The sequence below is a fragment of the Cavia porcellus genome, unplaced genomic scaffold (assembly GCF_034190915.1).
Source record: "Cavia porcellus strain 051 isolate PalLab524CR breed Dunkin Hartley unplaced genomic scaffold, mCavPor4.1 scaffold_2, whole genome shotgun sequence".
NCBI classification, from domain to species: domain Eukaryota; kingdom Metazoa; phylum Chordata; class Mammalia; order Rodentia; family Caviidae; genus Cavia; species Cavia porcellus.
In genome coordinates this window covers 15,577,696-15,601,744 of record NW_026947485.1, presented here as the reverse complement: position 1 = coordinate 15,601,744, position 24,049 = coordinate 15,577,696, and the positions used below count along the sequence as shown (strand labels likewise).

Genomic DNA, 24,049 nt, shown 5'->3' with positions numbered 1-24,049 from the left:
TAAGTGGAGCAGTTGTTCTATTTGTAGCATGATCCCTCTCTGGCTAACTAAGTTAAATAGAGGCAAGAAGTGAATTCTACACTAGAAGTTGACTTACTTACTTTCTCATTGCTGAAACAAAATACCTGATACAAGTTAAAGGAGGAAAGGGTTATTTTGGTTTACAGTCTGTAGTAGCTTCAGTCCATAGGTGGCTAGATATAAAGCAGGGTTTCATGGCAGAGAATAAACAGTCCATAGTGTGGCAGGCAGGAGGCAGCAAGAGCAAGCAACAATGAGCAGCAAGCACGCCTTCCCTCTCTCTTTAGACTCCATCCAGGCTAAGGCCTGGTGCCACCACTCCCAGGCGGGGCTTCTATTCTCTACACCTAGAACTGTGCTCATTCCTTCCAGGGACCAAATGTGTTCCACACACCCTTAGTCCCACCAGTGCACGTCCGAGATCAGTGGTGGAGAACATTTTAGAGCTTTCAGTGACACATCAGCCTGCTTGGACGTGCAGTCCCTAGGTTTGCTACTGCTGCCCTAGACCCAGTCAGCCCTAAAAACCTCGCCTATGTGTACGTGAGGCATTGGGGGACATCTAGGTACAATCCATGATAGAAGTAGATGAGAAAGTAGATGCTTTGGGCTCAGGATAAAAGGAGAGAACAGGTGTTTTGAGGAAGGTCTTTGGAGGCACACGTAGACTTTTTGGTTGAACTGAAAGTAGCAGTGGAAAGACAGGACTTAAGGCCATGGCCAGTTTTCTGGTTTGATCAGTTAAACCATGGTGTCGTGCCATATAAAGAATATGGTTACCTTTAAGTCATTTTAAGGAAACGGTGGAAGGAGAGCCATGTATGATTTTTAGAAACAACATAGATTTAATTATTACTTTAGAAAGATCATTGTAATTATACTGTGGAAAATGAATTAAAAATGGGTCCAAGCACCAAATAAATATTTGTTGATAATATTCTATAAATATCTGGTATTCGTATTAGGTAGTTATAAGGATTTTCAGCTTGGTTGCCCTGAAGTGATGAGATGCAATGTGAAACCAGTGGAGAGAGATGTAACAGGGCCTCAGCCAGTCTCATTGCTATTTTGTTCTGTTATTTAAATTTTTACGCAATTTGAGTTTAGTTTTTTCAGTGTATTTGCTGGGTTTTGGGATAATTTTTAATGCTCAAAGGATGTTAAATTGAAACCAAATTGGATAAAGTTTTAGAGATTTGAATGTCTTTTTCTGTTTAAAAGTTGAATATTTGGTGATACAAGAATTATAACACAGCTAGAATTTCAGCAAAAATTAATACATTTAAAACATTTATATGCAGAGTGCTCAGTGAAAAGTACCTTAAATTTTATCTGTTATATTTGTGAATAATTATAAGAACATTTTAAGGCCTATAGGATAATATAAATATTTAAATGTCAGTTTATTGTCAGTGTAATATTGTATATGTCCTTTATTTTGTTTTTATTGTTGGATGCATGAAATCAATAAATTTAAAAAAAACATTTTAATGTATTTTCAAACTTCAAATCTCTTAACATTTGTTTAAAAAATGTTTTGGCTACTAAAGCTCTTTCTTAAATACCACATTAACCTTTTTCTTTTGAAAAATATACTACTTCGATTCCAGCTCTACCTCATATTTTCAGGATATGTTTAAATATTTCATGTTATCAAGATTTATTCATGAAGATTTGCGCAGGAGTATTAACCCTGGGAACAGTTTTACTGCCGAGCATAATGAAACTGTTATTTATTTATTTTTGGTCTTTTTTGAGGCAGGGTCTTGCTATGCATTCGAGGCTGGCCTTGAACACACTTTGTAGCCTTGGCTGACCTCAAACTCACAGCAATCCTCTTGACTCTCCCTCCCAAGTCTTGGGATTACAGATGTGCATCACCATGCCTGGTTTTGAAACAGTTATTTCAAACTTGTTTCTCTTTTATATTTGTGTGCTCAAAGTGTGTTCAGACTGAATTGAAAGTCTCAGTTGGTTTATACAAGTGTGTGTATATAAATATGTTTTTCAAACATTGTTTACTTCTTTCTCCTATTCACTTGTTCATTATGTTTAGTGATATTTTTTCTTATTTATTTATTTATTTATTTTTATGTGGACCAGATTAGTCTTGAACTCACTATGAGGTTAGACAGGTCTCGATCATCCTGCTTTAGTCTCCCCAGTGCTGGGATTAGACGTATGTAGCACCACACCTGGCTATTTGAATATTATAGTGACATGTGTCTAGAAGAATGTTCTGTGTATGGTAGGACCACAATAAATATTTGTTATATAAAAAAAGTGATTTAATATCTCCTTTTTTGTGGTGCTGGGATCAAACCCATAGCCTTGAGCATTAATATCATCTTAAAAATTCTTCAGAACTTCTCTCTGGTATTTATTGATGGCTAGAATTATCACAGAGAGGTTAAATTATATTAAAGATCACGTAACTAGTTAGGAGAGTCATCACTAGAATTCACTTCTGAATATTGCTATGCATTACTTGAGGATTTAATTTTAAGAAAAATTATAATACTTCATGTTTTAGCTGAATATCTAATCTTCAAGAAAAATTCTAGTGCTTCTTTTTTAGTTGACAATTTTGAATTGAGGTATAACATGGAAACAGAAACATATATACATTTTAAGGGTATATAACTTGTTGAACTCTTCCAAGATGTGAGCCCTGTAACTATCACATTGATCAAGATAAACATTATCTTCTTCATAGTCTCTTCCTACCATTACATCAACCAGATGATTTTTCTCTCCATATTGTTTTGCTTGATTTTGAAATGTGCATAAATTGAATTAAGTGTAATTTTGTGACTGGCTTTTTTATTCACCATTATAAAGGTGAGGTTTATTCCTACTGTGTGTAGCAGATGATTGATATAATTGTTATTTTGGATTCCTTTGTAAGATATTCCTTAATTTATGTGTCCATTCTATTGGTGATAGACTTTTGGGTCTCCAGCTGTTGGCTACTGTAAATGCTGCTTGAACTTTCTGGTACATGTGAGTTTTTCTTGAATTGTTTCTAGGAACAGAATTCTGTGACCCAGGGTATGTCTGTTCAGTGTTAGGAGATACAGCTAAAGATTTTTCTAAAGAACTGTATTATAGTGCATATTTTAAAACACAGTGAACATTATGGGCCTGCTTTAAAGAAGTAAGGGTTATATTGGCTGAAATATAGTTTTAAATACTAAGAAAGCTAAAGTGATGTAATTATTTTATTTTATATAAAAACTAGAATAATGTCTTTTATACTTTTCTTTTTATCCAAGCCTTTTTTTGATATAAGAAAGAGTTGCCTAGATTAGTGTATCATCTTGCAGCTCTCATCTTGAAGTACAAAAAGTTCTATAACAGAAAAAAAATTCAAATGTTCAGGGAACATATGAAGCTACTATAAATATATTTGTTGCCTAATAGTAATGATTCTTTTTAGCCACTGCATACTACAGAAATGTTACTCTTGTACTTAACATCAGGAAAAGAAAAATTTCACGTTTCAGTTCATTTAACATCCTGTAAGTTTTCTCCCACTTACTAGTGTTTCTTGGTTATGTTTAGCATGTTACAATGAGCTGTGCACTTAGTGTTCTGTATACAGAATGCTAGTATTAGTAATCTGCGTAGGATTTATATTGTTTTGCCAGTTAAAGTTAGTAGAGAAATCAAAATAAGCATTATTCCAAATTAGGTTTTTGGGATACATTTAGTTTCTTCTATTTTATTTTTGACATAGGTACCCTAATTTGATAGAGTGCTTTTTGATCACCAGTCCCACCTACCAAAGTGTTTGGAAAGTATTTTGTAGTGCAGAAGGGTAATAGTTCAGTTTGCACCAAAATATCTCTACTATGTAGGTGTGGGTGTCAAAGGAAAGATGGAGTTGAGTTGAAGAAAGTATTTTGGTGGGACAGAGGAAAGAAAAATACCACTGTTTTTCATATCTTTGTTTTATGTTGGGTTGTACCGAATAACTGAAGGAAATGCTATGGTTTAATTGCCCCTTATTGCTTATAGATTTTTTCCATTACTATTTCTGCAACCTTACTTGGGTAGACACTTTATTTGACTGGGTCTTAGTTTCTTTATCTGTCAAATGAGATTATAGAGCCAAGCCGGTCCCTTTTAGAGCAAATTGTGTGTGTGTGTGTGTGTGTGTGTGTGTGTGTGTGTGTGTTTCTTTATATTGATGTGGGAATCAGATGTGTTTAATAAAGTGATGTTTGTTTATGTTAATCAAGAGAGACTTAATAAAGAGGTCTCTGACTTTTTTCTTCTTTGCAAGTGAAAAAAATTATTTCAGAAAGAATATCCATCCTCCTTTGCAGAGCTGGGTGACTAGTGCTACATGAACCAGGAAAGTGAGACCTGCTGATTCATGGCATTGAACTTGGTGTTCTAAGCATTACAATTTCTGATGAATAGTGTCTCAGGAGACTTCTGAAAAATGATACATTCTGACATCCAGTGACCTTTTAAACTAATATTTCTATTATATAATTTAGTTGCTTCTGTTTCCTGAAAGTAATAACATTAGTTTGTACTGAGGTAGATAATGATTTTGTTAGCAATTTCCTTTGTGGTAAGTGTTTTTACAGTAATTTAGTTTGAAGGAAGAATCATTTCTACAAATAAAATCCAGAGGAGCTCACCTGTACTGTACCAGGATGAAGAGAAAAATGTAGCTGTTGACTTCTGGGACAATATTCTTGAGACTCAAAATAATACTCATATTGGCTGAATTTACTTTTGAAAAATCTTTTAAACACATCCATGTATGCATACGCTTGTGATTTTATGGCAAAGGGACGAGACTGTAAAGTCAGACCTATTGCTCGTCATCTCTCCATAGATAAAGAATATTTCAAGCCTGATATTCATTTTGTATAAAACAAGAGTAATAATATCTTATGATGTTTATAATATTAATAAAATTATAACCAGAACCATCATGCCTGCGTCAGTGGTACTTAATGAGATTATCAACTTTTTTTCCTTCAAATGTGTACTACAAGTTCTTAAAATGACTTTTGAGTTATTAAAAATAATTTAAATTATTTGTGGCCAGCTTTTACTGTTAAGTTTATTTTTTACATCTGATTATTTGATTCATCATATATTCATTAATTCTTTCTATCAATATAATTGATCGCTCAGAATACCTAGTTCCCATTTACGTACGGTAACAATTTGTTATACCGAGAATGACAAGAGTAGGAATGGATGGTTGAACTTTAGTCTTACATGCTCCTCTAAAATTTTGACAGTCATAATAAAAAAATGTGTGCTAAAAAGAAACAATAGCACATCTTTCCACTTTGCTTCTATTCTTTAATCAAACTGTGTGCCTTCCGCCCACTGTTCCTGTAAACCTTTGCTCTACTAACTGATCTTGTCATTGCTGACAGTTATGTCTTTGCAGCCATACAGCTGATTTCAGAGCATTTTGCTCTCCACTAGGGCTGAGGTCCTCTGTGGAGGACCTCAGTGCTTTTCTATGGTTCGTCCTTTGTCACACCTTCTTCTTTGTCTCAGCTACTTGCACAAGCTGTCCTGTATTGGTGTATCTGTCTCTGTGGCTTAACTCTCCAAGTAGAATGCACACAGCAACAGTCATTTTTGTCTTTTAGTGTCTTTGGCGAACTTTGTAGTCCCTCACATGGCAGGTTTTTGCTGAATGTTTGTTGGTGTCATTGCTGCAAGTATTCTTGCTAGTGCTGAGGAAAAGAATGAAAATCTGCTCCTGGATGTATGGTAGCTGTGTCTTTTCTCCAACCACCTTCGGGTAACTGAGAAACTTTAGGTTTGACTACATTGAGGCAAGACTTAGTTATTTCTGATAAATGATTGATTCATTTTCTTTCATCCATTTGTTTCCTTGTCTGTTGATGCAATCAAATTTTTTATTTAGTACTGTCATTTAGGTAATACACAGCATTTTCTAGGGAACATACAGATAGGGACAATATCAACAGGGAATGATCCTTTAATCATTGTTATTGGCTATACCTAAATAATTGTTTTCTTTGAATAACTTCAAAAGACTACCAAAGCAATATTTATATGTTTGTCTGAGTTGAAACAGACTGCTAAATATGATGTATTTTTTAGGACTCTCAGTTTTAAAAATACTCGGATATTTTCCTTTCATAAAAACTACTTATCTTTGTTGCATTAGATGAAATTTTGATTTTACTAAAAATATATTTCTGAGTCAGAAAGTGCTGAAGAATTTCTGAAGGCCAAATATTTCAACTGAAATAATGGGAGAGCCAATATTAAATATATGACATACTCACTGTTCTGTATTTTGCATTATTTTTGCCTTTTTAATCTACTCGGTAAGGCTAGTTTTGGGGGGCCATTTTACCCTACCCAGTAAAAAAAGAATATGGATGCCAACATTCTAAAAAAGCGAAGAAATCTATTTTAGGGAAAGACAACTTGACCCATCACTAATTTGAGCATGAATTCATTTTTTGTAAAACCATTGAAAGGTCTGATACATAAAACAAGTATCCATAATTTTCATCAGGATAAGTAGGAAACAGCTTTCATTTAAATAGAAGAAGCTATATAACAAAACAGGAAGGAAGGGTGTAATATGAATGCACAGGTGTAAAAAAGACTAATTTAAAAATTTAAAAATGAAAAATGTTGCCATTCAAATGAAATCAAATTGCCAGTGTAGACAAAATAGAAAATTTTTCTATTTTAAGTAGAAATTTGTTTGAGAAATTTACTGTTAAAGAATTTTTGAATTGGAAGAAAGTATTAAACCAAATCAAAGATAGGTATAAGACATAAGCATACATGTAGTTGAGGCTGAAAAAATAGCTTGTGTCTTCATAACTAAGAGTATAAAAATATTGTAAACATATAACATCTTTATTTATTTATCTAGTATTCACTTAATATAACAAGATAAAGTTATGGAACTGTGTTTGAAATCATTCCTCACAAAAATTCTAATGCAAAATAATTATATATTAATTTAAAGTACAATTGCCTATTTATCCTTTTTAGTTATTCATACTTCATATTCCATAGGTAACCATTATCTATTTGGTGTGCACCATTCCAGACCTTTATTCTTGTGTACTTATATAAAAATATGTGTGTACATGCAGAAATATGTAATTTTATGAAGGTGCAAATTGTTCCTATTATTGCATACCTTTAAAAAATTCACAATAAATGTTATGGCATTGTAATATATATGAGAACTTTCTATGGTGTGTAGCTCAGATTTATTTTTTTAAACTTCTGTGAGTTGTTCTTTGCTGTATGGATTGCCTAGCTTTTTAATCATATTTCTGACTGATGGTCATTTAGAATTTTTTGAACTATTGCTTCTCTAAACAGCATTTCAGTAAATATACTTTGGATGTGTTTCTCTTTGTAATTATGTGTGTCTCTAGAATATATAATTACAAGTGGAGATGAAATTAGAGGCAAATTTTAAATTTTGATCAGTACTGGTAATATTACCCTCCAACAAAGTACTATTTTACCTTCCTATCAACAGTTTATTAGAATGACAGTTTCCCCATGATGTCAATAGTATTGGAAATTAAGAAGCTTTTAAAGTTTACAATTTTATGGGACAGATATCTTGATTTTATTCATATGATTAAAATTGTTAGTGATGTTGGAATTTTTCTTCATCTTTATAAATATTTAAGTTTTTTATTAGCACATGTTTACAATATTCAGCAATCCATTCATCACTATGGAGTGTTGCTTCATTTTATATTTATTTCTCTTTCATCTACTAACTGCTGATAACTTTTGCTATTATTTTGAGTTCTGTGTGTGATAAGTATTAATCTTGTTTGTGGAGTAAATATTTTTCCACTTGCCATTTAGCTTTCTTATATTCACACTCCATAGATGTTTCGGGTTGTTCAGTTGATTTTTTAAGAATCTCACAATCATAATAATAGAGATATTGTACTTGATTTAGTCAAATTTTGTTTTAAATATTTAAGATATCTTAACAAGGTGAGGGAAGCTAAACCCTAGCTCTGATTTATATTTTTCCTGTAAGAAAGCTTTTCCTGTCTCAATTGCTTCTTGTGCGCATGTTAAGATTATGAATTACAGAAGAGCATTAGTAAGTGTGATCTGTGTTAAGCTCCCAGCACCTGTCCTACACCTCTTCCTGCCTCAGTGTCAAAGGCCAGTGAAAGCTTTTTATCAGCGTTTCCTATGCGGTCATCAACAGGAAACAGCGATGTGTCTGTAGAGGAAGAGGTGTCTGGAACTTTTGGTTTATTATTGCATGACTAATTGCGCCTGAAACTGATTTTCTTATGCCTTTATTTTTGTATACTGAGAAGAGACTGAAAAATGAGGGAAATGAAAGAAATCAATGTGAAAGATTCAAAGCATGATAAATTTAGTAGTCTGGTATCTCATGTACTGGTCAGCCATGCCACAGATCTCTAGGAAGTTAAATTCCCATGAACTTGCACTGTCAGGGTCAAGCAGAAAAAGCTACAGTGAACCTGGGCACTGGGTCACTGTGTTTATTTGTGTAGTTCAAACTGGTCTTGAACTCAGGATGTAGCCCAGGTTGGCCTTGAACTCACAGCAGTCCTCTGGCCTCAGCCTCCTGAGTGCTGGGATTACAGGCAGGTGCCATCACACTGAGCTGCCGTTTAATTAATACACTGCATGTTTATCACATTCCTCATAAGGACTTGGTGCACGTACAGGACCCTTCACATGCACTGAGTTTTCTGAAATCTCATTTTGTCCCCTTCCTCTACCCTGCTGACATCTGTCCATTTCCTTGCCATGTGCCAAAGATTCACCTCACTCTTTTCTGTTGTCTGTTCTTTATATTGTACTTTATTTATATTTGGGGTTCTCATGTAAGAGGAAACGTGATATTTAAGCTTGTGTATGTGATTTACTTCACTTAACATTACAGCCTCAAGGTGTATCCAGTTTCCCACAACTGACTCTACTTTATCCATCTTTGTGGCAGAGTGATCCTCCATTATGTACAGAGCACATTTTCTTTTCCATACTTCTGTAGTGTACATTGATGTTGCTTCCAAGATTTAGCTATTGCTATAAATGTGGATGTGCATGTATCACTGTAATGTGATGTTTTTAATCTTTAGGAAAGATTAAAGACCTTGAAGCAAAATAGCTCGGTCAAATGAAATTTCTATTTTTTATTTGTTTAAGGAATCCCCATACTGATTTCAATATTGGTTTTCTTATTCATTTTCATTTATCTTTTTCCTTGTATAGGGTATATAGATACATTGTGCTTTGTAGGTCAGATAAAATAACTTGCTTTTCATAGTTAAAATTTTCTTAAGTTAGTGGTTTGTGAGCTTGTATGTTTATTGAAAAGACTGACTTTGGCCTTAATTCTGTCATATAATTTAATGTTATAATTATTATGTGAGCTGGGTTTCTTTATATTTTTTCTTCAAAGTTTTATTGATAAAGAGACTTTATTTTTGGTGTAGCAGTCATGTTTATATTTGTGTAGTTACTGATATCTTTATTCACCATTTGAAAATTTTGACATTTAATTTGATTTTTCAGCTCCTAATGAATTCTGTAATTCTTGCCTAATGCCTATATAAAAAGCTTACCCTGTTGTTTTCCTGTACTTTGTATTCCATTGTTTTATCTGCATTATTTATGTGTTTTGAGAACATTCAGTACTTAGTATATAGTATTTCATGTAACATATTTTCTCATCCTTAAGTTTTTTAATGGTATCTTATAAACCATGTATATGTATAGTGTTTTTAACTTTAATTTCCCAATTTTTGCTTAATTAAATTAATTTCAACTTCTAATAGATTCCTCAAGAATTTGAGGATATAAGAGTTTTTAATGCTTGATGTTTTAAAACTTTTTCTATAGCTTTGATATTTTCAGGCAGCTTGGTTGGATATAAATGTCTGCACTTTATCTCATGGAGTTTTAAGAAAATACCACTCTATTTATGTCTTGGTTTGAGTCTTGTTTGGGATGAAGCTATTGGTTGCATATTCTTTGATTTTTTGACTCATTTCTCAGAGTGTTTTGTCTTTACTGTCCCTAGTTTATTAGACTATGCTTCTTGAATTAATTTTTTTTCCCTTGTGCTCATTGGACACTTTCAATGTGTGTTTTTTGGCTTTTTATTTTGGAATAATTTATTAGAGTCATAAATATTAATGTTATTCACCTTGAAAATTGTTTTCTTCAAGAATTCAATTTGTATATAAGTAGACCTTGGTTGACTTGTCTTCTGTTTCAGCCACTTTCTCACGAAAGTTTTTACGCTTTCTCCATTTCATTTCATTCACTAGGTTCATTTTCTGTTACTTTTCTAGTATTCCTTAATTATATTTTCTTTCAAATCAAATTTTCCTTGAACTATGTAATTCAGTTTCCATTTGTAACATGATTTTGTATTCTGAGTTCAACCAACTCTTGTTTTATTTCTTCTTTTATAAAGCTATTTATCCATTTTTCTCCTTTGCTTTCATTTCAAAGTAGTTTTTCATCTAACTAAATATTAGGTTTGTAGAGATTTACTTCTGTTTTAGGGTTAATATTGTTAAGCTGCACCAATTTTTTGGTGAAAGTGTAGAATTTTCATCAGCTCATTTTTTTGTGTGTGTGTGTCTTTTTGAGACAAGAAAAAGTGAGTTCAGGCTAGGCTTACACTCACCTTAGCCTAGGTTCGTCCTGAACTCACAGTGATCCTCCTGCCTCTGAAATGCTGAGATTACAGGTGTGTTCCATGATGCCGGACTCATTAGCTGAATTTGGTTATCATTCTTTTAATATTATTTTTCTTTTCACTGGGCTAGAATGGCAGTAACATTCTTGGTTCAAGATCATCTTCTTTTGTCAGCGTCAGTGAAGTATTGTTTCATTACCAGATGGCATAATTTTTGAATAGTCATATGTTAATTTTATTTTGTTTTATGTATTCTAGATATCTCTTTTCTTCTTTACCTTTGTAGTGTATCTGATCCCAAATAAACCTCGGTTCTTGGTTTAGTCCATTTTTCTCTCCAAGGAGAACGCCTTCCAATGCTATCTTGCCTTGTCTCCTGTGACTTTCCAAGTCCCTTCTCTGTTATCTGTGTTGCACGCTTTCGTTGTTTCCCTCAGTGATTTCGCATGCAGAGTCCACCTTCACTTCCTACCAGTAGTTTCAAGCTGTCTTCTCTTTTCTGTGTAATTTCCTCTGAACTGCTCCTGGATTCTGTGAAGACTGTAGCAAGAGTGTGCAAGAGCCGTGGGTAGGTTTATTTTTGTATTTGCTTACACTTAATCAGAAGTTCCAAAGTTCTCTTTCTTCTAGTCCTGTTGAGCTCATGAGTATTGCATAGTCCTCACTCTCCTCACCTTCAACTTTATGCTTATTTTCTTTCTTTTTCAAAGATATTTGGAAACTTTGAGATCAATACCTTTGTCATTGTTTTTGCTACTTTGAATACTCTGTCAATGAACCATTGATATCATCCAACATCCTATTGCAATGCAAATGTTTTTTTAAAAAAAATTTCTGCTTATGATGAAATTCCAATCTAAATACATATAAGTGCTTTTAAAGCTTGAGAAGATTTTTTAAATCATTATAGATTTTATCAGATACATTGTCTCAGCAGGTTAGATAAAGTAGATTCTTAGATCTTACCAAGGTCTTGCTAACCTAAAAATCAGTGGCTTTTCGTCTCTCTGTTATAAATGAGTAGAGTCTTAATGCATTTTGTGTGACTAAATAATAAAACAATGATCTTCCTTTTAAGTGGGATGCATCATTGACTGCTGTCTTTTTGCTAAGATTATCTGAGACAACCGTGTATGTTTAGTAAGTCCAAGGGCATGTTGAAGTTTCATGTGGAATAGTTACATGGAATTTGCTGCAGCAATCGCTCTACTGTTTAATGACAAGTAATTATCCACATCACTTCCCAAGACATACATCTCTCTCTTGTCCTTCAGCATTATGAACATCCCACCCATGGGCATGCACACTTCCTCAGCAGCTGTCATTACCTTCTTGAAGACAGCACACCTCTCATATAACTAAATCCAAGTCTAGCTTTACTGGGGACTCTAAAATAGAAATCCCTTCTTTTTCTTTTTCTAATGGCCATTTATTTTATATTCCTCAGACTTTGTAATGCTTTTAAAATCTGTAGCCTCTGAAATATTTTTTATGCCAATAAAGAACAAAAAGGGACAGCTACTTTCTACTGGGGAAAATTGTATAATCATGTAACTGCATTTCTAATGATCATTTTGTAAGTTCCTACTCATTGTAGGTACCATGGATTTCACCCTAACATGTCCTAATTGCAGTAATATTTTTGAATTTTGTTTCCTGAATTACATCAATTTTTGAACATTTTTAAAGTTCTACTGGAGTCTACAACTGAGTGGAGAAGAACCCCAGCTCTATCAGTGGTTTTCAGAATAACTTTTAAGAGCTTATAGGACAGTGCTCTGAGAGATCTGTTCCAATGATGATCTTTTGAAAAAAATAATTCTCTCAGTAAGATTGGATTATTGTACTTTCTTTAGTTCAAGTACGACTGAGAGGTCATGAAGTGGCTATTGCACTTTTTATCTATATTTTCTACCTTAATGAAAAGTGATGGAGAAACATGACTGGGGATAATGCTTTATTCCATAATTATTTCCATATATTTTCTATAGTAACTCCCCTGCTAAACAGGTGCTTGATCAGGTATGTATTTAAATTTCCATTTTCAATTTGAAATCAGGATCATTTTGATATGAGACCTAGAAAGTTTAGAATTTCTCACATTATGTACTTCATGTACTTCAGCTTCCATTTCTGACCTCAAAAATATTACTGCCTAGGTTTTCTACCTCTGCATTTATTTTGGCTAAGGCAGAATATTTGATAACATTTAAATTATTGAGATACAATAAATTTACCTCCTTGCTTCTAATTTGTCTCTGAAAATAGTTTTAAACATTTTGTCTTTACCCAGAAATAGCATGTTTGTAGGTCAAGTTTTCCTATATTTATTTTGCTTTCATTTATTCATGTATTGCACATTTGCTCTGCCAAGTTCTGTGACAGATACAGTTCAGTGTTGGTGGATAAGAAAGTAGATGGATAGATGAAGCACTGGTCACAATACCTTGCAGAATAATTGTAACAGTAATGTGCAACAAAGGGAGGGAGTGGAAGACAAGCTAACAGAGGCATAGAGATTATTTTATTAAAGTGGTACATTTATATGTATAAATATAATTTGACTGAACTGTTATAAATTGAATTAAATGGCCTTGTATTTCAATTTTTTTCCTAGCACTAGGGATTGAACTCAGGCCCTTTGCACTATATTCCCAACCCTTTTATGTTTTTGTTTTTACTTCTTAGAGGCAGGGTCTCACTGAGTCATGAAGTTGCTAGGCTTGGCTCAGACTCTTAATCATGACTCAGGATTTCACAGCGCTGAGACTACAGCTGTGTGCAGCCACACTCACCTTTGATATTTTCTTCCCCCAAAATTATCATAGAATTGATACTACATTTTCCTGTGTATTTGGCCATGTTTTCTGACTCAGGTTTAGGAAAGCCTACTCTTTTAAAGCCATACTGTTCAAAATATTATAATCTATGAACCCCAACGTTTGTTATTAGGTCCCTCAGGTGCAGTTGATTATTTCCTCTGTAAATAATTATGTTATTTATATGATAATTATTTAAATTAAAATACCTGGGTGACATCCCTGTAAATTTTGGCAAATAATAAAAACATACTCTATGTAACTTAGGCTATTGAAAAATAATAGGTTTGCAACCAATTCTTTTTTCAGTCCCTCTCTTGAAATTTCCTAATTCCTAAATATTACATCAGATAGTTTTTACTAATCGTTATTGTATGTTCTGTTTAAGTTTCTGTTTAAATTACATATTATCTTTATCATTTAAAATGCTCCAAATATTAACAGTGTAGCGTGCTACATTTTTGATTTAAGATAGGTTGAGATTTAACATTTAAAAATAAATACTTAAAATGGTCATACTTCCAGAAAAAGACATATTTTTGAATATAATTCTGGCTACCTATTCACACTTAGTAAAATCCATAGTAATTCTATCATATCATCTAATAAACAGCCTTCGATTGTCTCCCAAAATGTATTTTATTGTTTTCTGTCTTTCTAGTACCAGGGCCAAAGTTCACAAGGTCATCATGGCACGCATACATGTTTTTGAATAAAATCCTAATCCTTTGTTTGGTGGCTGTGGTGGTGAAAAGGAGAAGTGTCTCTTTCCCAGTGACTATTGTTTCTCTGGAAAAAAAGTGAGGCAGTTGAGTAGGAGTTACCCACAGAAGCACAGGGATAAAGCTGCGGATGTCCTTGCTTTGGCTCCTTTGTTGACCCGAATGGGCTCACACTGGAGGACCGGCAAGGACCAGCACCTTTCCCTCCTTTTCCCACCTTTACTTCTCTTTTCGTTTGCCTTTTTCCTCTTGACTTTTACTATTTCAGATTCATAAAAAAGTCACTTTATTTCATGACAAAGTATTTTTTTCCTCAGTGGCCTTTTTAAAAAGTAAGGCTTTGCTGTGTTGCTCACACTGTGTGCGACTCCTGGGCCTGAGGTATCCTCCCTCAGCCACTTGGGTAGCTGACAAGCACTCAACGCCATGTCCAGCCTTCAGTATCCTTTGTTTTTTTAAAAGCCATCAGAAAACTTTTAAGTGTATAGGTAGGATTTTATTGTTAACCCAGAACATAATGTTATATTGTAAAGAATATCTTTCTTTTTTATTTAAAGAAAAAAAATATAAAAATGGTAGAAATAATTCCCAATTTCAAAAATAAACAGTAAGAAATCACTAGTTTATAATTACATATTGTCATCTTACAAATAGTTGTTCAATTTACAAAAGTGAAGCATATAAAGTAGACATTCAGACAGTGAGACTGCAAACAGTTCTGTTCAACTATCCAACCAAAATCTAGTAATATGGTTATCAATCCTACCCACTTAAACATACATGTAGTTATATCCCTTAGAGCATTTTCTTTTCCTCTCTTTTTTACAATAGCAATTACACATTTTGGGTTTTATTACTCCTACATTTCTTATTAATTTTTATACTAGAGACACAATGGAACATTTATAAATATGATTCTTATTTATTTCACTAATAAGGTTAGCTTCAAGTTGTCTCCATTTGCCTATGAAGGCCTCAAGATCATTCTTTTTATAGCTGAGTAATATTCCATTGCATAAAAATACCACATCTTTTTCATCTACTCTGTGGTTGATGGACATCTTGGCTGTTTCCAAGATTTAGCTATTACAAATTGTGCTGCTATGAACATGGGTGCACAGATATCATTGTGATATGACCTTTTCAGTTTTTCTGGGAAAATACCCAGAAGGGGAAACCTGGATTGAATGGAACTTACAGTCTTAGTCTTCTGAGGATTCTCCATACTGATTTCCATAGTGGTTGTACCAGTCTACACTCCCACCAACAGTGGAGCAGTGTTCCTTTTTCCCTGCAGCCTCCCCAACATTCGTTACCAGTTAATTTCTTGATGACAGCTATTCTTTCCAGAGTGAGATGAAATCTCAATGCTGTTTTAATTTGCATTTCTCAGATGACCAGTGATGGGAACATTTTTTCATGTATTTATTTGCCATTTGTATATCTTCATCTGGGAACTGTGTGTTGTCTCCAATGCCCATTTTTGGAGAGAGTCTTTAAATTTGGAGGGCTTGATGTTTTCAATTCTTTATATGTTCTGGATATAAGTCCTTCGTCCGAGAGGTTGCTGGATAAAATTCTTTCTCATTCTGTGGGTTTCCTTTTCACTGTTGGTGATTTCTTTTAAAGTGCAGAAACTATTCAATAATATGAGATCCCAGTTGTTGATTCATTGAAGTATTTCCCATGCAGTTTGTGTTTTCATGAATTCTTTCTTACCACAACTTCTACCTACCTTATCTTCCAGTAGATTTAGTGTTTCTGTTTTAATATTTAGGCCTTTGATCTATTTAGATTTTAGTTTTATGCATGGTGATAGGTATGAATTTAGTTTCAGTCTTTGGCATGTGGGGAGCCAATTTTTCCAATACCATTTATTAAAGAGGCTATCCTTCTTCAAGTGAACACGTTTAGCCCTTTTGTCAAATATCAGGTGGTTGAGTGTCTTGGTAGTTGTGCTTGCATCTTCTAATCTGTTTCATTGATCCTCAGGTCTGTTTCTTTGCCAGTACCATGCTGATTTTATCACTGTGGCTTTGTAGTATAGTTTCAAGTCAGAAATTGAGATGCCTCCTGCCTTGCCTTTGTTGTCCAGAACTACTTTTGCTATTCTAGGTTTCTTGTGTTACCAAATGAATTTTAGGAGTGTTTTCTCTAGATCTGTGAGGTATGTTAATGGTATTTTGATTGGGATTGCATTAAATGTGTATACAGTGGGCGTTTGGCCATTTTCACAATGTTGGTTCTTCCTAGCCAAGAGCAAGGAATATCCTTCCATTTTATAATATTCTCTTCAATCTCCTTTTTTAGCATATCATAATTTTTAGCATATAGGTCTTTTACATTCTTGGATAGGTTGATTCCCAAGTATTTCATTTTTTTAAATGCTATTGTGAAGGGCGATATTTCCATAATTTCTCTCTTGGTGAGTTTTTTGTTTGTGTACAGGAATGCTATTGATTTTTGAGCATTGACTTGGTATCTAGCTACACTACTGAATTTGTTTATTACTTCTGATAGTCTTTTAGTGGAGTTTTTTGGATCTTCTTATAAAGTACCATGTCATCTGCAAATGGTGATAATTTAACTTCTTCCTTTCCTATCTTTATTCCTTTTATTTCTCTCTTTTGTCTGATTGCTCTGGCTAGTGTTGCCAGAACTATATTGGATAGGAGGTGGGTGATAGTGAACATCCATGTCTTGTTCCTGATTTTAAAATGAAAGATTTTAGTTTTTGTCCATTTAGTATAATGCTGGCTGTTGGTTTGTTATAGATAGTCTTTATAAGTTTGAGGTAGATACTGCGTATTCCAAGTTTCTGAAGGTTTATTATCATGGATATGTGTTGGACTTTATTTGAAGCTTTTTCTGCATCTATTGAGATGACCATGTGTTTTTGTTTTTGGCTCTGTTAATGTGGTGTATTACATTTATTTATTTGCATATGTTAAATCATCCCTGTATTCCTGGGATGAATCCCACTTGGTCATGATTTATTTGCCAGTATTTTATAGAGAATCTTTACACCAGTGTTCATTAGAGAGATTGGCCAATAGTTCTCCTTTTTGGTTAGGTGTTTCTCTGGTTTTCGTATCAGAGTAATACTTGCCTTCAGGAATGTTTTAGGGAGGATTGCTTCCTTTTCAATTTCAGTTTAAGGAGTATTGGCATCACATCTTCTCTAAATTTCTTGTAGAATTCAGCCATGAATCTATCAGGACCTGGGCTTTTCTTTGTTGGCAAGTTTTTAATTATGTTTTCAATTTCAGTAGCTGATACTGGGTTATTCAAAATTGCTATATCTTCTTGGTTGAGCTTTGGTAGTTCATATGTTTCTAGAAATCTGTCCATTTCCTCTGTGTTTTCTACTCTATGTCAGTAGAGATTTTCAAAGTAGGTATTCATGTTGTTGTGAATTTCCATGGGATCTGTAGTAATTTCCCTCTTTTCGGTCCTTATTGCATGAATTTGGGTTTTATCTTTCTTTTTCTTTATGAGGTTAGCTAGAGATGTGTCAATTTTGTTTATTCTTTCAAAAAACCAGCTTTTGGTTCATTAGCTTTTTAAATGTTTTTTAGTTTCAATTGCATTGATTTCTGCTCTAATCTTTACAATTTCCTCTCTTCTATGAGCTTTGGGTTTAACTTGCTCTTTTTCTAGAAGCTTGAGATGAAGCATTAGGTTGTTTATTTGTGCTTGTTCTGTTTATTTGATGTGACAATTTATTGCTATATATTTCCCTCTTAATTTTCATTACATGCCACAGATTGCAATATATTGTTTCTGCATTTTCAATGAATTGTAGGTATTGCTTTATTTCTTCTTTAATTTCATCTGTAGTCCACTGGTTGTTCAAAAGCTTATTATTTAATTTCCATGTATTTATGCATGTTTTGCAATTTCTTTTTCCATTAACTTCCAATTTCAATGCATTATGGTCAGATATTATGCATGGGATAATTACAGTACCTTTGCAGTTATTTAAGAATGTTTTATGGGATTATATATGGTCTATTTAGGAGAATGACCCATGTGTAGCTGAGAAGAATGTGTGCTCTGATATAGTTGGGTGGAGCACTCTGTAAACATCTACTAAGTCCAATTGCTTGTAGGTGTGATTCAGTTCTATTATTTCTTTGCTGACATTTTGTCTAGTTGATCTATCTCTTTGTGACAATGGGGTGTTCAGGTCTCCTGTTATAATTGTGTTCTTATGTATTTGGTTTTTCAAGTCCATTAATATCTGTCATATATAGTTGGGTGCTTCTGTATTTGATGCATACATATTTATAATTGTTAGTTCTTCCTCTTAAATTTTTCCACTAATGAGTATGTAGTGACCTTCTTTATCTCTTTTAATCATTTTAGGCTTGAAGTTCATGTTGTCTGCAAGTAGAATAGTTACCCCTGCTTTTTTCTGGGTTCCTGTTGCATGGAATACTGTTTTCCATCCTTTGACTTTTAATGTATGAGTTTTTTTGGGTCAGATATTTTTCTTGTACACAGCATATTGTGGGATCATGTTTCTTGATCCATTCTGTCAACTTATTTCTTTTGATAGGTGAATTGAGGCCATTTACATTTATGGATATCACTGATATGTACTGGCTCAACTTTGCCATATTATGTTCCAGTTGTTTGCTTTCTGCTTTTCCCCCTTGTTTAATTGCTTGTCCTACTTGGTGGTTTCTTTCTTTTGTTGTTCTGGAGATTGTGATCATTTTTATCTCTATCTAGTATGTCTTTCAATACTCTTTCTAGAGTTGGTTTTGTGGATGTGAATTTCTTCACTTATTCTTTGTCATGGAAGTGTCTTGTTTCTCCATTAAATTTGAATGAAAGCGCTTCTGGGTACATCAGTCTGGGTTGAAAGTTGTTTTGTTTCAGGGCTTAAAATACCTCACTCTAAGCTCATCTTGACTTGAAGGTTTGTGCTGAAAAGTCTGCTGTGAGGTGAGTTGTATCTTTTCCCTAACAGCTGTTATTATTCTGCTTTTATGCTGTATGTCTGAGATCTTAATTAATGTATTTCTGGATGTAGATTTATGTTGTGACTATGTGGCATACTATATGCCTCACTTATCTGCATATCACATTTTCCCCCCATTTTTTCTACTATTACTTCTGTGAATATTTTAGTTATGTCATTTGCATTGACTCCTGCATCTTCACTGATGCCTATTAATCTTATACTGTTGCTCTTGGCATCCTCTTGAAGCTGCTGGGTTGTCATTTCATGCTTTGGTATTTTAAAAAATTCTATCCTTTCATGATCACTAATTGCGATCCTGTCCTCAAGGTCCGAAATTTTAACTTCAGCTTCATTTATAGGATTTTGCCAGCTCTGAATAGAATTTTTTGTTTCTTGGATGTCCTTTGAATTTGTCGCATAAATTCTGCTTATTTTCTATATTGCTCATTCACGGTTTCAATCAGTTTCCCATGTTCCTGTACTTTTTTCTTTATTTCTTCTATAGCTGTGTTCAGCAACTTGTTTACTAATGTTGTTATTTCTGTGTTTACATGGGAGAGTACTTCTAATTTGATTTCCACTATAGTCTCATGAAGTTGGTTTTTTGTTTCACTTGATATCTTTTCAGAGATTTCTGGTGTGTTACTTTTGAAATCCTGTGTTTCAATAACTCCTGTACTTGCTCCTGGTAGATTAGATGTTTGAGATTGCATTTTTCTTTTTTCTTTTGCCATTTTCCCCTTTAGAGTTAATATTTTGTCCTTCAATCCTACTAGTGTCAACTGTTGGTAGCGTGTATCTTGGGGTCCTAATGTAAGGTTGATGTTTGTCCAGTGGTCCCTCAGCAGTGTAGGGTTCCTCAGTGCCAGCTGGAGTTGCACCTATTTGTGGGTTTTGAGCAATGTTTCAAAGCTTCCTGGGTGCACTGGGAATCACCTGGCCCACTTTTGACTCCTGGGGCAGACTGTGGGCAACTGTTTGCCCTTGGAATTCACCTGGAATGGGCCAGTTGGGCCTGAGGGGACTCCCTGTGTCCTTTGGTGATTTCAGACACAGGGCGTGGTCTTACTGCCTGGGGGGGGGGTAGTTCTTTTTTTTTTTTTTTTTTTAATTTAAGGAGAAAAGAAAAAAAAACAGTGAAGGGGTACAAGTTATACAGATTTACAGAAGAAAAAAATGCGCAGTAGGAAATCACTAGTTAATGGATTACAAATTGCCATCTTAGAAATAATTGTTCAAGTCACAAAATTAAAGCTTGTAGAGTGGACATTCCAACAATGATACTGCAAACAGTTCTGTTCAATGATCCAATAACTACTTTTGAAGACCTACAATGTCTCCAATGTTTTGGTTTTGTCGGTTTTGTTCTTTACTGTTTTGTTCAATTGTATTACAACTAATGATATAGGCAGTTCTATTAGAGATAGCGGGAGGCATTATGGTAACCATTGTTGATCACCTTGTATTATGTTTTTATATTATCTATTATGTCCACCCTTTTGACTTGACCGATTCTGTTCTGTTATGACACATTTGGTTTTACTCTCTTCCAAAAAAGCAATAAGAACCGTGGGAGCAATGAAACCCAAAATGTGTAATAGTCATTGTACAAAAGAGAGGAAAAGAAAATGCTCTAAACTATATAACTGCATGTATATTTAAGTGTATAAGATAGAAAATGATATCACAGAGTTTTATTGGGGGGGGGTAGTTCTAAGGCTTCCCGTTCCCTGTTCCCTCAGGGCCAGGGACTAGATTCAGGGTGGTTTGCTGCTTGCAGGTGGCTGGGCGTGGCCTGGTTCCGAATATCTTTTAAAGCTATTCAATTTACATATCTAAAAGTTTTTATCAGATGAGTAGCAATTCTCAAATTCACATCCCTGGGCTTGTGGTGCACAGTATTTGAGGTACTTTGCGTTTCTGGAGTTTGACTCTCCTTAGATATCTTATAAAAGTGCAGTCCTGAAGCATTTTTATTTCTCTGCCTAGCTTATTTCACTTAGTATGATGTTCCAGGTTCAGCTATGTTGTTGGATATGGAAGAATCTGTTTCAATTCTAAGACCAAAAATACCCCAGTGTACATGTAAGACATTTTTTCTTCTTCAATTAATCTGATAGATATTGATAGATATTTTGTTGATTCCTTATCTTGGGTATTGTGAAAAATTTTGGAGTGATTATGGGAGTACAAATACTTCTTTGAGACCATGATTTCATTTATTTTTGGTAACTATCTAGAAATGGGATTTTTATCAGAAATAGTAATTCTTTAAAATTTTATGTGGGGAGTCGCTTCCATCCTGTCTCTGTAGCAACATTTACATTCTCTCCAACATTGCCCAGGGTTTCAGGTTCCGGTACGTTTTTTTTTTGTTTGTTTGTTTGTTTTGTTTTGTTTTGTCACAGTAGCCATCCTAACAAGTGTATAGTGGTGTCTCATTGTAATTTTGACTTTATTTTCCTAATGACCAATGATGTTGACTGTCTCTTCATACATTTCTTGGGTTTTGTATGTTTTGGTTAGAAAAATATGTATATAAAACAAAAATTTAAATGGAGAATATATTATCAGCAGTTAAGGATGATTTGTTAAGTGGGTATTGAGCCACATTGTGAACTGAGAATTGAGCTACCTTGAGAAGGATATTCAGTACTTTTTCAGTACATTCAGTACAAAATTTTAAATAATTATTACATCAATGTGTGACATGAAGAGACATTTTAATTCAAATCCTTACCTTCATCTGAATTTTTGAGAAAATTAAAAAAAACCCTTTTATCAAAACTATTATTTGCTAAGCATCTTTATTTTGGATTATAATCTCATTCTTACATTTGGATATTTTGTATTTGTAATTTAGATATTGTGATGAACTAATTGGCTTCAAAAGACAAAATAGAAACAACTCTCTTAAGTATAATTTTCTGTATATCTTCATAGAGCTGAAAAATAATAGCAAGTAAGGAGAGAAAAATTAATTCTGATTTGGTTTAGATTTTTATGAAATGTAACTTACAAAACAGAGTACTGTACATATTTAAGCACAGCATGTTTTACCATATGTGACTTTAAGCAATAATAAATTATAAATAGCCCTGTTGCTTACTACTCGATTATAGGCAAAACTATATTATAATTTAAATTAAAGTTCCAGCAGATTACTACTACAGTAAAATTTCATGACGGTTCAACCTCTCTAATAAAGAAATGCAAATGAATCTTCATAATATTAAATGTGCTAAAATATAATACTGTATACATTGACAGTGCTAAAACATAATACATAATAGGGACAAGAGTCCAGGGAATGGAAGTCATACCCATAGTGGGAAAGCAAAATGCTTCAATCTTTTTGGAAGATATTTAGATTGTATATATTAATATTTATATTCTCTGATTCAGAAATTCTATTTTAAGGCTTTTTGAGGAGATTGTCAGAGTGCTACATAATTAAATATGTGAATGGTTTTATCATAGAAAGATTTAAAATCTAAAATTTTTTCAAAGACCTAAACTCTAAATCGTAATGATATAATGAAAAATATTTTGGTTGGGTTATATAATTACCATACTGTATGTTCATTTAAGATTACATTTTGTAATTTATTTACTGATTTTATAAAATATCACTAGTATAACAAAGTGTATTTAAAACAGTGGAACAGGAGATTGTATTTTGCATGCTTTCACCATTCTGTGTTTTTAACAGTGTATGTATGTATGTACAAGAAAAATGATACAAATGTATCAAAATATTAAAATTGATAGCCATAATTTAATGGTGTCATATTTTTAATGTTTCCTCTTTATATGAATTTAACCTTCCAAGATTTTTATTATTAGCAGATGTTCTTCTAAAAGTTTAAAAAATTGTTTAAAACAACTGTAACAATTTGATCAAAGAACATCTATGAAAATGTATGTAAATTTTTGTGATTAAAGTCTTGCATACTTTTTTCCTGTGAACTGAGCTATTGTTGGATTTATGTTAGTAAAATAATATTCACTAACTTGTGCATTCTCTGTGGTATGGCATTTGAGAAACTCATAAATTTAAAGAGCATAATTATGTCAGTGAATTGAAATTAATGAAATGGCATCCCACGCAGGCACCATAATTTGCATATTAATTTCAGTTAATGTTTTTATGGATGCGACAGACTTATCTTAGTCATATCTGATAAAAGATGTAACAGGTTGTGAAACACCCAAATGTTGAGCTGTGGTTCCAGTAGATTCTCAGTATTCCAGAACACACTTTTGGTGTTAGTTTCTGTTTGGCACTTGGATTTTAGTTTACTTATCTTTTGTTGTTTACTTAAAAATACAAATATATTTTGCCCATAACTGGAAAGAATGCTGTACGTATTGAATTATTTACTTTTATTTACAAATAAGATACACTTCCTTCCTGTGTTTCATTTCATATCGCCTTTTTTCATTCTCTCTTTTATCTCTTGGTGATTATTTCTCTTTTGTCATTTCTCGGTTTTGGTTTTTATTTTGATTTTAGGTTTTTAATTTATCCTACTTCCTCCCTTTTAAAAATTAGTTTAACTAGTTCTGTGTCTCATTGAGAGTTTTAAGGAACCAGTTTTATTTATTTATTTTAATTTTATTTAAAAGGAAAAAGAGAAAAAACAAAACAAAACAAAGCAGTATAAGGGTACAAGTAATACAGAACTACAACAAAACAAAACAAAACAAAACAAAACAAAACAAAACAAAACAGTAAGAAATCACCAGTTAATAGATTACACATTATCATCTTAGAGATAGTTGCTCAAGTCACAGTATCAAAGCA

At 33.4% G+C, this 24,049-nt stretch overlaps 1 protein-coding gene across 4 annotated transcripts in view; it reads left to right on the top strand.

The window, feature by feature from the left end:
* Positions 1-24,049, top strand: part of Immp2l (inner mitochondrial membrane peptidase subunit 2) — an 878,014-nt gene that overhangs the window by 246,100 nt on the left and 607,865 nt on the right. The window contains exon 6 of one of the 4 annotated variants that reach the window (XM_063238763.1): positions 1-24,049. This exon is cut by the window's left edge and continues 22,184 nt beyond it. The exons of the other annotated variants lie outside the window; for them this stretch is intronic. The gene's annotated coding sequence lies outside the window, so the exon portion shown is untranslated. 4 annotated transcript variants of the gene reach the window in all.